Genomic DNA, 16285 nt, shown 5'->3' with positions numbered 1-16285 from the left:
TGTGCCATGAGATTGTTCAGCCTCAGTACACTGCCACAGAGAGTCGACTACAAATGGCCATACTCCTCCAGGGTGTGAGGATTTTCAACACTTCACAGAAATGGCAGAGTAGATATAATTTCATGATCACATTGATCCATATAATGGTGGCACATCAAATATCCATGTCTGCTTCCATTTATATTTATTTATTTTTATATATTTGTTTATTCACTTTGGCAATGGATGTTATACAATGATTCAAACTGACCTATTTCTGTCTCAGCCTGGACAGATATAAATGACAGTAGACAAGCAAGTTAACAAGAAGCATTATGAATGCAAACAGAATGTTGTGTGAAGATAGCAATGAATTAAGAAACTGTAACAATAATAAAGCAAACATTACTACTCAAATACTGGTGTACACTACTGTATGTTGTGTAAGAGGTGTTGAGCACACTTGTCATACACACCCAGGGGACAATAGGAAGAGATGGTTAGAATAGTCAGGGAAAAGAGAAGAGAATGAAATAGTGAAGGGATATAGCACAAGATGTAAATGAGAGCAAAAGTCAGGTAAGTGCACACAGAAATTAGCTATACAATATATACAATGCAGAAAAGATATTACATATTATACCATGACCCCCCATTAATATTCCAAAACATGCACGCTGATTGGCCAGCGTGCACGTTGTAAATCGACTTATACTAATGGAAAAAGGTCCGGTCGCCCGGACTTTTTCCATTAGTATAAGTCTTTTTTTAAAACACTGTCTCGCTATGTTAAAAGAGTTTAACATAGTGACACAGGTTTAAAAAAAGCAACGGAGATCTCTGTTGCTTTTTTTAAAGCTGTCTCGCTATGTTAAACTCCTTTAACATAGTGACACAGTGTTTAAAAAGCAACGGAGATCTTGCTTTCTCCGTTCCTTTTTAAACCTGTCTCGCTATGTTAAATGGGTTTAACATAGCGAGACAGCTTTAAAATAAGCAACGGAATCTCCGTTGCTTATTTTAAAGCTGTCTCGCTATGTTAAACCCATTTAACATAGCGAGACAGGTTTAAAAAGCAACGGAGAAAGCAAGATCTCCATTGCTTTTTACTGTTTCGCTATGTTAAATGGGTTTAACATAGTGAGACAGCTTTAAAATAAGCAACGGAGATCTCCGTTGCTTATTTTAAAGCTGTCTCGCTATGTTAAACCCATTTAACATAGCGAAACAGTAAAAAAGCAACGGAGATCTTGCTTTCTCCGTTACATTTGGCCACAGCTCTGATGTACTGCGTAGGCATGCACAGTACATCAGAACTGCCGCGGATGCCAGACAGCTGCAGAAGGGCAGCAAAGAGGCATTATACAATGCCATTATTTAAGAAAAGTAATTGTTTCTTTTCTTAAATAATGTCATAGTATAATAGCAATAACCCACTTCTGGGTGTGGGTAATGCGGGATTTACCCACAGTTGTCTTTGTTTGGTCCCTCAGGCTTCACCCTTGGGACCAAACCACGCCAACCGTGGGTAAATCCCACATTACCCACACCCAGGCGTGGGTTATTGCTATATTAGTGTAGGGAAATAATGTGAAGAAGACAAAGGTGCCTGACTGGTGAAGAGGGGAGTGGGAGATTAGGCAATGTGTCTAGAGGGAAAGCATTTGCAAACTGGCTCTGATGTGAGATGATCTGTAAGTTGAACATGGAGTAATTAGTATGGCATGAGGACTTTACGATTAGTAGGGAGGGATTTCCAGAGCCTGTGGGGAGAAGACACAGTTATTGCAATAAAGTCTGGTTCTAGGACATTGAAGACATGGGCCAGAGTGATTAAGACTTAGGACTGTAATTGGGTGGTCATCTGAAGAAGTTGGAAGCAAGGGAAGGACAGGAGTGTTCTTCGATGAGCTTGTAGACTTGGTATCCAAGAAGCATGTTGGCACATTGTTGGACAGGTAACCGTTTGGCTTTATTAAGCATGATATAATGAATCTTGTTTGTAGGGCACAGGGAAATGAAATGGCTGTGTGATGATGTGAGTTGCCATCTGCACCAGGGAGAATAGGGCAGTGCATGTTTAACATATGCCAGCATAGTTAGCTGAAGTTTTGTAAATAAGTTTGCAAATAGTTTTGTGTCATTTGATTATCACACTAACTTGTACAGATATTTATGTTAAAAATGTATCAACAGTGTTATTATAACTGATTAAATGTTTAAGTTTAGACAAAGAATTCTATAATTTTCTAATATTGCAACAGATCTAAGAAAATCTCTAAGTCAGTACTCTACCAGAGTCACGTGATCAAATGTGATGTCATTCTTTAACCAGCACTGGGGGGGGGATCACAGATATCTTCCTTTTTAGGCAGATGATGCAACTATTATTAATAAAAGTTAGGCATGCATTTTAGGGTTTATGCATTACTTGTTCTTATGCATCTTAAAACATGTTTTAAGCACTTCAATTCTGTTATTTTTTTATCTTTCATTGATCCTGGCTACGGTTGCTTTAATAACCTCATTACATTTTTATTAATTAATCAGGTGATACTTTTTTGATATGTATATAAAGGATGTTGGGTAACAGGTTACTTCATTCTGATGAAGTTTCCACTGGAGAGACGAAAGCGCTAAAATAAAACATTTCTGTGTGGATCTTGATCTTGGTTTCTTCATTATTTTCTGGAATATCAGTCTGTGTGCGCAGTGTTCCCACAGATAGCTTACTTTGTTTTGTTTTCTCTGGAACCTGACATGAAAAATGTATGACAGTTATCACAGTCAGTTCAGTTCAGTTAATGCAAGTGGGAAGAACATCACCTTGTCTTGTGGAAGTAAGCAACTCAGCAACTAATCTTGCCTTGCTATATTAACTAAGTTAGGTGTGGAACAGTTCTTCCTTAGGCAGTCAGGAATTACAGTGAGATTAGCTAAGTATTCTTTTTCTGCATCTGCTTGAATCTGTCCAACTGTGTTATTTTTATTTCTCCTGTGACTGAAACTCTGGTGTTTATTGTACTTAAATATTTAATAATCTAATTTTTGCTATTTTACTGTTTATTATTAAATGTTTTTGCACCTTTTATTGTGGCTGGTCTTTTAGAGATTACTTTTAACATCTTGAGAGTGCTTGTGCTTATTCTAGTGATGCCTTGGCCACTCAGACGCCTTGCTGCTTGGCTTACACTTTACCATTTATGTTAGTATTGAATTTACTCAGTATAATTGGATACTCTTGTAAGAGTCTGAAAGTGAGTGGCTGGTGGCAGCATCATTATCTTATTGTCTGGGCATAAGGGGGCACAGCAAGTAAATCTTTGCCTGCTGTTCCCAGGAGTGTATGTGTGTGAAGATCAAATAACTAGGTGTGGGTGTGTCAGTCACGCTCTTAGGAGAAATTGTGCTTGATGCAGAGAGCTACATTTGAAATTACTGTGTAAATCCAGCTCTGTTTTAGTGATTGTTTCTCACTAGTGTCAGTGGTGAGGATTGAGACTCTTTGATCGCTGCCCCTGGATAAGAGGGTCTATCACATATTGGTAAAGGAGCAGTGGGATATTAATTGAAATTTAGTAGCCTGTGAACAGTTATCACTGAAGGTGTATGTACTCTCTACACCCGCAAGGTAAACATTAAGAGTTTCATTGTCACAACAGTTTTATTTATTTTTGTTAGTTGAGTTTACTCAGGGAAAGCAGGCAAAGATGTCAGCAGAGAATTGTGGTAAGTTGACAAAGAACGAGTTGGCCAAGGTGTGTGAAGCCAAAGGACTGGTGCATGCTAACCATTCTAAGGAGGAAATTATTTCAGCTTTAATCACAGCTGCAAAGCAGACCAGTGACCAAGAGGACAACCAGTCTGGTGTTGGGGATGTGCAGTCTTCAGAAACAAGGCAGTTCACGTTTTCCTCAGAGGACTTAAAAATCCATCTGGAGTTAAAGAGACTTGAACTGAAGGCTGAAGAAAAGGAGAAGCAGCATCAGCATGAACTGTGACATTTGGAGACTAAAGAAAAACTGCAACGTTTGGAGACTGAAGAGAAACTGCGACATTTGGAAGCTGAAGAAAAGGAGAAGCAGCGTCAGCATGAACTGGAGGCCAAACATTTGGAGACTGAAGAAAATGAGATATTGCGGCGATTGGAAGCTGAGTAAAAAGAGAAACAGTGACAACACAGAAGGGAATGCTGACTCTTCATCAAAGTGATGGAGGTAATGTGAAAGGGAAAAACCAGATCACAGAAGGAATAAAGGTCAGTACATTTCTTCCACAATTTGCAGAGGGGGATGACTTTGATAGTTTTATTCATATATTTGAAAGAGAATGTAAACAGTATAATGTTGACCAAGAGCTCTGGGTACAGTTCCTGATCACCTTACCCCACAGTAAAACTATAACTGCTGTTTCTAAATTATCTAATACTGATTGTTTAAACTATGATAGGGTGAAACAATTTTTATTGAACTGTTATATATTAACACCTGAAGCTTTCAGAAAAAAAGTTTTGTGAACATAGACGCAAGGCAGATGAAGGTGTATGTGATTATATTGCTGAGTCAAGTACTTACTTTCATAGGTGTGTGAGTGGGTGTCAGGTTATCACTTTCAAAAGGCTGGTAGACCTTTTGGTGAGAGAACAAGCCCTTAATACTTTGACTGAGGACATGAGAATCTGGTTGGCAGACCAAAAGTGTAACTCTGCAAATGAGCTGGGGAGAAAGGAGGATGTCTACTTTGAAGTAGGGCATTATTGCACAAGAACGGGATACCCAGTGCTGCACATGGATATAAGGGAACACATGGTGGGCAGTCTAAACAACCCCAACAGAGTCTACCAGTAACAGGGGAAGCCAGTAGCTCAGGTACACAGTCAGGATCAGGGGTTAGATGTTTCACATGTAACCAGAGTGGCCATGTAGCATACAAATGTCCACTGAAGCAAGGTAGGGAACACAAAGCAGAGGGCACCAGTATGTGGGAATAACAGTATGTCAGTCATCAGTTGTTTGGAGACAACAGGGGTACTAAACTATCACCAGAGTTTGTATCCTATGTTAGTTCATGGAAGACGGGCCACTGCTAATAGAGATACAGCCTCTGGCATAACCATTGTGAAGCCTGCAGTGGCTAAAAAGGAGTAGTACTTGCTTTGTCAGTCCATGCCAATCAGAGCTTTAGGAGGAATCCCATTCCTAATACCTTTGGCCAGAAGGCTGTGGGTTCTCTTCCCACACCAGGTAGATTGATTGCTGGCACTAGCATGTGTCATAAGGGGAGGGGGTTTCCATAATCCTGAGTGTGTCCTCCTTTGGATGAGATGCCTAGTAACTATGGACCTGTTGTTGGTTTGCATATCACCAGCACACCATTTTTTTAAATATAAAATAGGGAATTTATTCTTCAAGGCAGCAGGTACTGAATTTTCAGATGAAGCATTGAAGTGCAAAGTTGTTTGCCAGCAGCAACCTGTTCATTAGTTACAGTTCTCTTTAATGTTGAATTATTCAGATGAGTTTTACATCTGCAGAGATTGTATATATTGACTAATATTGGTGGATTATAATGTCAAAAGCTTGAATGGCTTTTTTATGGTTGAAATGTGCTGAAATGGGTTCTTTTGTCATTATTGGTTCATTTTTGTTACACTTATTAAGGAAAAAATCTCCTAAACAACAAATTTAAAACACACACTAACAAGTGGTGGTGTATTAAACAAGGAATATAATTTAATACAATCAGTAAGGTGAATCAAAAACACCTGTATATATGCATGGTCCTGAAAATGTGTGCAGGGACCCATGGTTTAAAAACAGCCCAAAGGTACACTTATTCCATCACTGGCCAAATGCATTTTCATTGAATTTGGGTTTCAGTGCTATTTCAATCAATGTTAATTTTGAAATGCAGAGAAGTTTAATATTGCACATGCTGAGTCTATTTTAATTGTGAGACTGTATTGTTTGCTAGCAAATGTTTAAATTAAATCCAAATATCTGTAATCACTGTAGAGGTAAAGAAGAAAATAGTATGAAAACTGGCAGGTTTGAATAGTGTTTATGGTGGCTGAAGAGCGATAGTAAGGTAAGGGAAAACTAGAATGGCTGCACACGGTGGGGATGGGGGTCTGATCCATTACCCTGCCTAAGGCCCCATTTGACCATAAACCAGCTCTGCTGAAGAGGTCAGGTTTCAGTGAAATAAGACCATGTCATCAGCATAAAGTAAGAGAAAGATGGATGGGAGGTCAGGTGGTAGTTTATTAATGAAAATGGAAAAAAGAAGGAAGCCAGAATGGAGTCCTGATGGACTAATTTAAGGAGCAGGTGAAAAGCAGAGCGGGTGTTCCAAAATGGAACAGACAAGTAGCAATTGGAAAGATAACTTTTAAACCATGGAGCTGTATCTGTGCTAATTCCAATTTCAGTTAGGTGATCTAACACAATGTCATGCTCGACCAGTTCAAAAGCTCTGTTGAGGTCAATAAAGATGGCTACATTGAGGAGACATTGAGGAGGCCTTTGCCCTTAGTTAGAAGAATGTTATCAGTAAGTGTCCATAGTGCTGTAGAAGTTCTCCTACCAGCTCAAATGCCATGCAGTTTTGAGGATAGTAGATGAACTTGGGAGATGTAATGGGCGAGTTGATTGCATTTTTCAAGGATTTTACCAGGTATGGAAATAATGGAGATGGGATAGAAATCAGTCATGTGGGAGGGATGTAACAATGGCTGCTTTCCAGATATCTGGCATGATGTTTTCAGTTAGGCAGAGATGATAAATGCAAAGAAGTGGGGGGACTATGAAGTACTTACACAAGAATAAGAGCAATGGGAGAAGATGGTCAGGACCAGCAGGTGAGTCAGTTTTTAGTTCTTCAAGTAGTGGTAGTACTACATTTATAGCTTTGATTGCTTTTAAATGGAGAGTGGGAATATAGGAGGAAGGAGAGAGGTTAGAGGGAGAGAAGGTGTTATTAATGGAACTGGGAATGTGAAGTGTACTGAAATACAGGCTGAACTCAGCGGCTGTGAGGTGAGATGAAGAAGAGTGGGTGTTAGCTGGATTAGTACAGCCTCTCAGGCGGTTGAGTTCTGCCCAGAAAATTTTAGGTGAGTTGAGAAGGGATGACTGATAATTTTTCATAATGTGACTTTTATATCACCTGTTTGCCTATTTATTTAGATTTGTTAACTTAGTATACTGTTGCCTGGTGGTTGAGGATGGGCTGTTTTTCCAAGTATGCCAGGCATTGTCCATAAGACTAAGGAGGCATTTGAGTTCATATGAGAAACAGTTGTTTTGGGGAGGATCTATAGAGATGTGTGATTTTACTAAAGAGTGAGTGTTGGATATTAATAAAAATTTCTGTGAGGAGAATGTTGCAGTGGTTAGGGTTGGTAGAAGAGAGAGAATAGGAGACCAGTCAAACAAGGCCAGAATTGTCTTTAGTTTTAGAATGATGGATTGGGATTTGTTTAGGAACAATATTATACAAGGAGGGATTTTTCTTTATGTGGTGAGAGATATTGAAGATGATTGGACAATGGTCATTGATGGAAAGGGTGTTAATGAGAACTTTAAGAAATATTAGAATTATTAGTAATAATAAGGTCAGGAAGTGAGTGTTGAAAAGAATTAGGGTTTGGTCTGGTGGGTTTGGTAACCAGTTATGTGAGTTTGAAGGCATTAAGAATTTCCAAGTTAAGACCAAGAAGACTGAGACTGAAGTCACCAAGTAGGATAAAGTTTCTCAAACTTTTTATTGAGGAGGTAATGTCAAGCAGAAGGGTTTTCAGTTTGGTTAAGGAGATGGGAGGAGTGAGGTAAATGACAGCAAGATGAGTAGGAATGTTGTTAGGGGAGGGGACACAGAGAAGTAGCTAGTTCAGAAGAGAGTCTGAGGTAGTGGTGGTTTGAGCTAAGAGCTGGACATTTAAATTAGATTTAAACATCAGTAGTGTTCCACTGCCAGGTCAAGAACCAGGTCTCCCATCGAGATAATAGTTGTACACAGGGAAGAAGTGGTGGATAGAAGAATCAAGTGTTTGAGACAAGATTCTGTTATATCTCCGAAGTCCAGGTGGTGGAGGGTGAAAAAGCTGTTTAGTTGGTCCATTGTTTCTTGATATTTTGGGCATTTATTAAGACACAAGATGAAAGAGATGTGCCAGGATTAGGTTCAATGTTGCTGTATAGGAGCAGGAGGAGTATGATAGGGGTGAACTTAGAATGGAATCTGGGTAGTTCAAGGGAGGGTCTGGTAAGGGATGGATTGGTAGTATAAGAAGGTGAGAGCAGATGTGGCATGTAATGAAGAGTGTGAAAGAGAGGGATTAGGTTGGGGGAATGTGCATACTTGTGTATATGAATAAGGAAGTTGAATGGAAGTTACTGAGGTAAGAGTAATAAAGATTTTTTAAGAGCTATGTGAGAGGTATATTTTCACTCAGTAGAGGAGCGAGGACTTACCAGACTCAAACAGCTGTCAGTGTTGGAACAGGAAGAGGACAGGGTACTGTCTGGACACATGGGGCCATATCACATTGCACTACAAGAGCTTCTCAAGAAGGTAGTGGAGATAGTAGGGGGGAGCAAACACAACAAGCAGCTTACATTAAGAAAGAGCAAAGCTACCAGCAAGAGAAAATATATTTGTCTTTTGCAAATTAAATAGAAAAAGCATGATTCTGCCTTTGATAATAAATCTGTGCAGTCTTGCTTTTGTTGTTTTACATGCTCACACATTTCCCTGTAAAAGACATCCACACATGTGCATCATCATCTAAGATAATAATAGTGTCCTGCCCTTTGTACATTGTTACTTGGTTTGCCAATGTCTTATGCATAGTGTGGTCAGCCTATGAATGGGTAAGCACAGCCTTTTGTTGGTTTTGCATGGATCTCTAATCTACAGTCCTGCCCCTGGCTGCTGTGCATCCCTGGCTATGGCGTTCGCATTTTCCTACAGCTGTGTTTCTGCCTATTCCTGCTCTAACCTCCTGAATGCACCCTATAGGAAGTCCATACTAAGAACCCACAAACAAGGACATTTAAACTCTAAAACTACAAACCCATCTGCTCCCTGCAAGGAATTTTCAGTGAAAGCTGTGTTCCTGCCTATTCCTGCTCTAACCTCCTGAATGCACCCTATTGGAAGTCCATACTAAGAACCCACAAACAAGGACATTTAAACTCTAAAACTAAAAACCCATCTGCTCCCTGCAAGGAATTTTTAGTGAAAGTATGTGCAGTGCTTTATCCATTTTGCAATATTGAAGGTGATACATACTTTCTAGTAGGTCACTGTACGCTTCCCTGCCAGGTTAGCCAGCAGCCAAAGCTTTCCCTTTTCTTGCCCATTAAAATACCCTACTCTCCCTATTTATATTTTTATTTTTCTTCTTGTCCATTAAATAACCCTACTCTCCCACTTATATTTCTTTACCCCTACTCTGTCGTATGTAAGCTCCTTCCTTCCCATAACCTGATATTCCATTACAGGGGTCTCTGTTGTATCAAACTGACTGCCCACTAGTTGGCGCTCCTCTACCATTTTGCTGTCTCTACTTTCATTCCCACTCTTCTCCTTATCTTACCCATATAGTTCATAGACAACTCTTCTACTGCTCTCTCCCTCACTATACTCCCTGGATTACCTATCCACTTCTCCACTCTACATATACACATCTCTATCCCTCATAAAGCCTCTGACCTTCTTCTACTGTTATTTCTTTTTATATCTACCTACAACTTTAATTTGCTGCCATTCTTTTAACTTACTTCATAGCAGTGCAAACTTACCTTCTGGCTCTCACACTCTACTGATTGTTTCCTCCCATTTCTCCTTCCTTTTGCTCTTCCCACTCCGTTTGCCCTGCGGGCTCACTCCGCTTCCCTACCCTGCCTCCAAATTCCACCCGCCCCCAGCACCTCTACATTTATTCCTGACTTACCCCTCCCACCCATACCAATTAACTAATCACAGTCCTCTCTTTACTACCCCTCCCATTCTTACTCCTCCCACTCCACTTGACCTGCACTCTTCAATACAGTCTCTTTCTCTCACCCTGTAAAGAATCACAACCCCTTCTACTTCCTTTACCTCTCCACCTCAATTAGCCTGCTTACTTCCTCAACATTTCTCTCTTCAATCCCCCCTTCTCTAAACATGCCCTCCCAAATCCTTTATAATATCCGTGTCTCATGCTCCCTTCTTGTACTACTAATTCCTCTTTATTTTGCTACTTCTTACGCTTCCAAAACACCCCTATGCCTACCTCCTACTCAAACTATCCCTTGCACTCACCTGATATCATTTCTAGCAACCCACTTCCACACCATATCATCCTCTCTTATTCCTCCTAACCTACTGTACCTATTCCATCCCAAACCCTTCTCCACTACAACTAATACCTTCACTCTTAAACTACTACTAGCCCCAAACAGCTTCCTTCTCAATAAACCCAAAAGGCTAAAAGTTATTCCCAATAATGACCTAGCCTTATCTGGAGATATCCATCCCAACCCTGGCCCTTGCCTCACAACTAACAACTCCCTCCCACCACCCATTACTTCTTCCATTGCGCACTCCCATCCCCCCCCCTTCTTCCTCTGCTTCCTCTCTTAACACCCTTAAGTTCTTTACTATAAATGCCCAGAGCCTTAATAACAAAATACACCAAATACAAGCTTGGATTTGCCACAACCAACCGACATCTTAGCCATCTCTGAAACCTAGCTAAAACCCCATATTGCTGACTCTGAAATCCTACCTCCTGGTTTCCAAATCCATAGAAGTAACCATTTAAACAGAAAAGGTGGAGGCTCTGCACTAATCTACTCCAACCTTCTTTCATTAATCCCTCTACAAACTCAAATTCCACAATTCAAAAATTCTGAACTAACAGCTAGTCTCCTACAACTAAATAAACATAAAAATATCTGCATTATCTCCTTATATATCTCCCTAGGCGACAACATCTCTACCCTTGAAAATATTCTTCACTGGGCCTCAACAGAAATAAAATTTGAAACATACAGTCTAGGCTATGTTAATATCAATTGGAATAAAATTAACTCACCTTCCCCCTCCTTATTCATTAACCTCTACAATTTCACCCAAGTAATTCACACAACCACTCGCCCTAACAAACACCACCCCCCAGGATCCATCATCGACTGGATCCTACTCTCCCATCCAAACAAAATAACTCTCTCTGGTACTATCCCAGACACCTTTAGTGACCATCTCCCTGCTTTCATAAATCGCTCAACCAACACCACAAAACATCAACACCATTACATCCACACTCGTAATCTCAGCAACTTCAACCCCACAAATTTCTCAAACACTTTTAAACATATTAACTGGCAAATCCTAAATAATCTTCCCCTTGACAATGCAGTAGAACATTTTAACTCTATCTTCCTAAAAACTCTCAACTCCCAAGCCCCGCCAAGAAACAAACAAGCCAAGACTAATTCTGCTCCTTGGCTATCCAAAGAAACAAAACAAATCATGCATTGTAGGGACAAATCCTGGAAGCTCTACCAGAAAAATAAGATGCCTTCTACCTTGCATCAATACACCCAACTCCGCAACCAAGTAAAAAAACTAATCACCTCAGACAAAAAAACTACTATAATCAACTTCAGTCCAACAATAACAAGAACCCAAAACAATTCTGGAAATCTGTTAATTCCCTACTCCATCCAGGGTCCAGGAGTAATCCCTGCCCTGACCCTAGCATAACTGACTCAGAACTAAGCTCTCACTTCAACACATCTTTTACAGAATCCATAGCTAATCTAGCCAAATCTTTTCCAGACAATAATCCATCCAACTCTCTTTCCTCTACTCCCAACAACTCTCATAACTGTCCTCTAAATTTCCAGCTCAAACCTGTTCCAACTACTTTCATTAAAAGACTCCTATACAAACTAAAGCCTTGTTCAAATGCCCCTGACAACATACCCTCCTCCTTCCTCAAATCTGCTGCTGAAGGTATTGCTCTCCCTATCAGCATCCTAATTAACAGATCTTTAAAAGAGTCATATGTACCCAAACTTTGGTGATCTTCTTTCATTCTACCTCTTCACAAAGGAGGCAAAAACACCAATATCTCCAATTTCCGCCCAATGACCTACTCTTGCCAATATCAAAAATTTCAGAAAAATGTGTCCACCACCAACTTATGCCTTTTTAAACTCAGAATCACTTCATAACTCCCATCCAGCATGGCTTCCGCCCTGGCCACAGCACCATTACCGCCTTACTATCCTTCTTAGAAACAGTAAATTGAACCCGGGATTCTGGATTACTAGTATCCACAGTACTGCTAGATATTTCCAAAGCTTTTGACACCATCTCCCACAAGCACCTTCTCTTTCATCTCACCAACCTTCATCTCTCCCCTGATATCCTATCCTGGTTCTCCAGCTACCTATCAGACAGATCTCAAGCTGTCAGATGGAAGAACTCTACCTCCTCCTTCTTGCCAACACCCACTGGTGATCCCCAGGGGTCCATCCTCGGACCCATGCTTTTCAACATCTTCATAAATAACCTTTACACTGTCATCCCTGACACAACAGTTATCCAATACGCTGATGACTCTACCTTAGTCTGTGCCACTGCTAACCTACCTGAACTCCTGACTAAAACTCAAATATCTTTTTCCACTACCGAGAACTGAATGCACCGCAAACATCTCTCTCTCAACTCTAATAAATCTAAAATACTTCTCTTCCCTCCCACCAGGGCTTTCTCTTTTGACAAAAATGCTTTCAAAGTCCTAAGCCAAAGCAACAATGCCATAGAAGTGGTCCCTTTTGCAAAACTCCTTGGCATTACCATAGACGAACACCTTAAATTTGATATCCACATACAACAAAACATAAATAAAACCCACCAAAAGCTAGGTATGCTCTATAGGAATAACCACTTTCTCTCCAACTCCTCCAGGCATACTATAGCAACTACCTACCTCCCACCTTCTTTACTATATGGAGCCCCTCTTCTAACTAACCTGTCTTCTTCCAACACCTCTAAACTCAAAATTTGCTATAATAAAATCTCCAAATTCGCAACTAAATCCAAAACCTCTACTCACCACTGCCTTACCCTACAATCTCTGAACAGGCTGGAACTCTCTAACCACCTAGACTATCTCCAAATAACCACTGCTCACAAATTAATATTCTATCCAGATAAATGCCCAGCCTTAACAAACATCCTTCTCCCATACATCCCAACCAGATCTCTGAGATCTGAACACCAAAATTTAATCTCTATCCACAAACCCAAACATCCTGCAGGCCAACTCCTTCTCTCTTTCACTGTAGGCAAAAAATGGAACTCTCTCCCTCCTTCACTTAGGACTATACCTAACTCTGAATCCTTCAAGACCCAACTTTTCTCATACCTATCTACTAAATGTAATTGTTCCTGCTTTCACCCTACATAAATTCATAGAAATTTCCCCTTTGAGCACTCCATACTCCTTGCTCCATGCTTCACTATAACTTCTTTTTCTACTCTCCTAAAACAAACCTAAGCTAACATCCTCAGATTAAGCAAGTTTTCTCTCTTGACTCCAAGTATGTAAATATTGTAAATATCAAGTAACCTCAGACGCTTATTTTTCAGACAGTTGAAACTTATTGCTCTGAATGTAAATACCTGCAAACTGTGCTACCTTATGTCTTAATTGCATTTATAGTGACAATTTATTCACTTGCTGTACCTGATTGTATGAATTTATATATGTATTTTCCTTTGCATTATGTAACCTTTTGTAATCGTGTTGCTTATGGAGCTTTTCTCCCCGGGCCTCCACTGAAAATGGGCACATTCTGGCCCAGTGGACTTCCCTGGTAATCAAACTGAAATAAATAGATAAATAAATCACTTTAATTGCAAATTAGTGTATCTGCTTTACTGTCAGCAGAATCTATGTGCGAGCTGCTACCAGTGTCACCATATGATGTGCCCATCTACATCTAGCATGATCATCCCCGATGCTCTCTTCATTACAGACTACATGGCAGCTGATGGAGTGATACACTTTGGGTTCATGTAACTCCTTCCCAGTTCCCTAGGGTCAGCCTTTATATTAAAGCATTTCCAGTCTGTAGCACCCAGCAGCAGAGAAATGCGCTGCATTGTAGAATCCCCATGTGAGTTTTCTTTCTCCTCTGTGGTACTTGGGAGCCATGCATGCTGCTCCACATGCTAATGCCATTTCAGAGGGCCACACGTATGAATGTGGAGATAAATTCTCTCTATATATACATCTGTCTGTGCATCTATCTATCTATCTATCTATCTTATCTATCTATCTATCTATCTATCTCTCTTTTTATATAGATAAGGATTTATTTAACTTGGTCAAACAGCATAAATATTGATGTGCATAATGTCAACGCCAAATGACTGAAATGCTACTATGCATGCGCTGGGCGTCAGTCTCAGTACATGCAAAAACAGAAAAAGAAAAAAAAGGAAATACTGTTGGGTTTTTTTTGTTTGTTTTTTTTTTCAGGGGGCAAGCTCTTCTGCACCCCAGTGCGGGGGGATGTACTCCTATACCACCTCCAGTTATATATACTAAATCCAAGATCACATAATTCTCATGGAATAGGCAAATTTGCCAGTCTGGAGAATTATTTGATCTGCTACTTGGCCAACACCTGTTGGCCATCTGTTTAGTCAATCAAATTATGTTGACTAAAAATATGTTGACCAAAGCATCATTCAGCAAAAGTAGAGGACCCCCCCCCCCCACACACACACACGTATATACATATCTATATATTTATTTTTTTTGGTCATACTTGTCAGCTTTCTGATATGGTCTGATAACTGAGTGCCTTTAAGTGAATTAAATGCCCCTGTTAATTAAAACAAGAATAAATTAGAAAGCATTATATGTGCCAAGTTCTAAATGACTCACTGAAATGCAATGCTGCAGCATTTCTTTATATGAATGTAATTTTTCTATATCTTCTTTCTTTCGAGATGACCATCTGTATTTTACATTTATTTTAAACTAAAACCTTATTCTGTGAATTATTTCTCACATTACGCTTACTCACTGTATTATTAATACCATCTTTCACACGGTGCAGTGGTGCAGCGGTTGCATTGTCACCTCACAGCAAGAGGTTCTCCGATTCAATTCATGTGCGAAGTCTACATGTTCCCCTGTGTTTCTGTCTGTTTCCTCCCATGTTACAAAGACATGCATCTGGCGCATTTCTCCCAAGCCTCCGCTGAAAATTGGCTTAATTCCAAGTCGGACTATCCCACTAAACAAATGTTAAATAAATGAATCTTTGCTGCTTGTACCATATTACTGTTATGTACACAGGGGTTTTACAACAATACAAGATTATACACACACACACACACACACACACACACACACACACACACACAAACCCGACTCTGCGCTCACACGTGTGTGTGTGTGCACGTGCAAGCGATCATCCACACATGCGCATGTGCGTGTGTATATCTATATCTATATTAATATGTATATCTTTTTATCTATATCTATATCTATGTAATCTATGTATATATTAAAAACTATATATGTATATATGTCCACACACACAAACACACACACAAACACATATTTATGCACACAGAGTCTTTTTAGTTTTGTTGCAGTAGGGCAGTCCCACTATATGGATAGTTGTTGGGAGACAGTAGCGAAGCAAACCAAATATAATAAGCAAGGTTAAATCAATAAAAAAAGATTTTTTTTTCTGAGCATTACGTACAGATATAGTTTCCAAAGGTAACAAATCTTGGCTTTTTTTGGCAGACACAAAACATGTTATCATTAAAGAAATGAAAATTTTTCTCTTCATTATGGGAAACACAAGGTCTGTCCGAAAACAAATGCATGTTAATGACTTTCTGACTAGGGCAGAGATTATAATGTTATGCTATATTCAATGTTTGCTGATGCTTTATTGATTTTGCTATATTAGATATAATCTGTTGTCATGACTTCAGAGTCTGCTTATTGATTTACACAAATTTGTTTCAGAATGTTACATCTGTGATGTGTTAAATTATTTATATTCTGCAGAGATTTCTCTGTGCATGCCCAAAAACAATTACATTTCCAAAGGGCTGTTCAGAAATGCAGATACTCAGGAATACATTGATCTAAACTTGCCTTGTTAGCAGATTAATTTTGCAATAGTTGCCATATGTGTGGCACATAGGAAAATGCCCATTTTACAGAAGGACACTCAACATTTGTAACAAAACAATGGTAGGATGTGTC

This window comes from Protopterus annectens, chromosome 2.part1 (assembly GCF_019279795.1).
Source record: "Protopterus annectens isolate FY-2018-M chromosome 2.part1, PAN1.0, whole genome shotgun sequence".
Lineage (NCBI taxonomy): Eukaryota > Metazoa > Chordata > Ceratodontiformes > Protopteridae > Protopterus > Protopterus annectens.
This window is presented reverse-complemented; position numbering follows the sequence as displayed.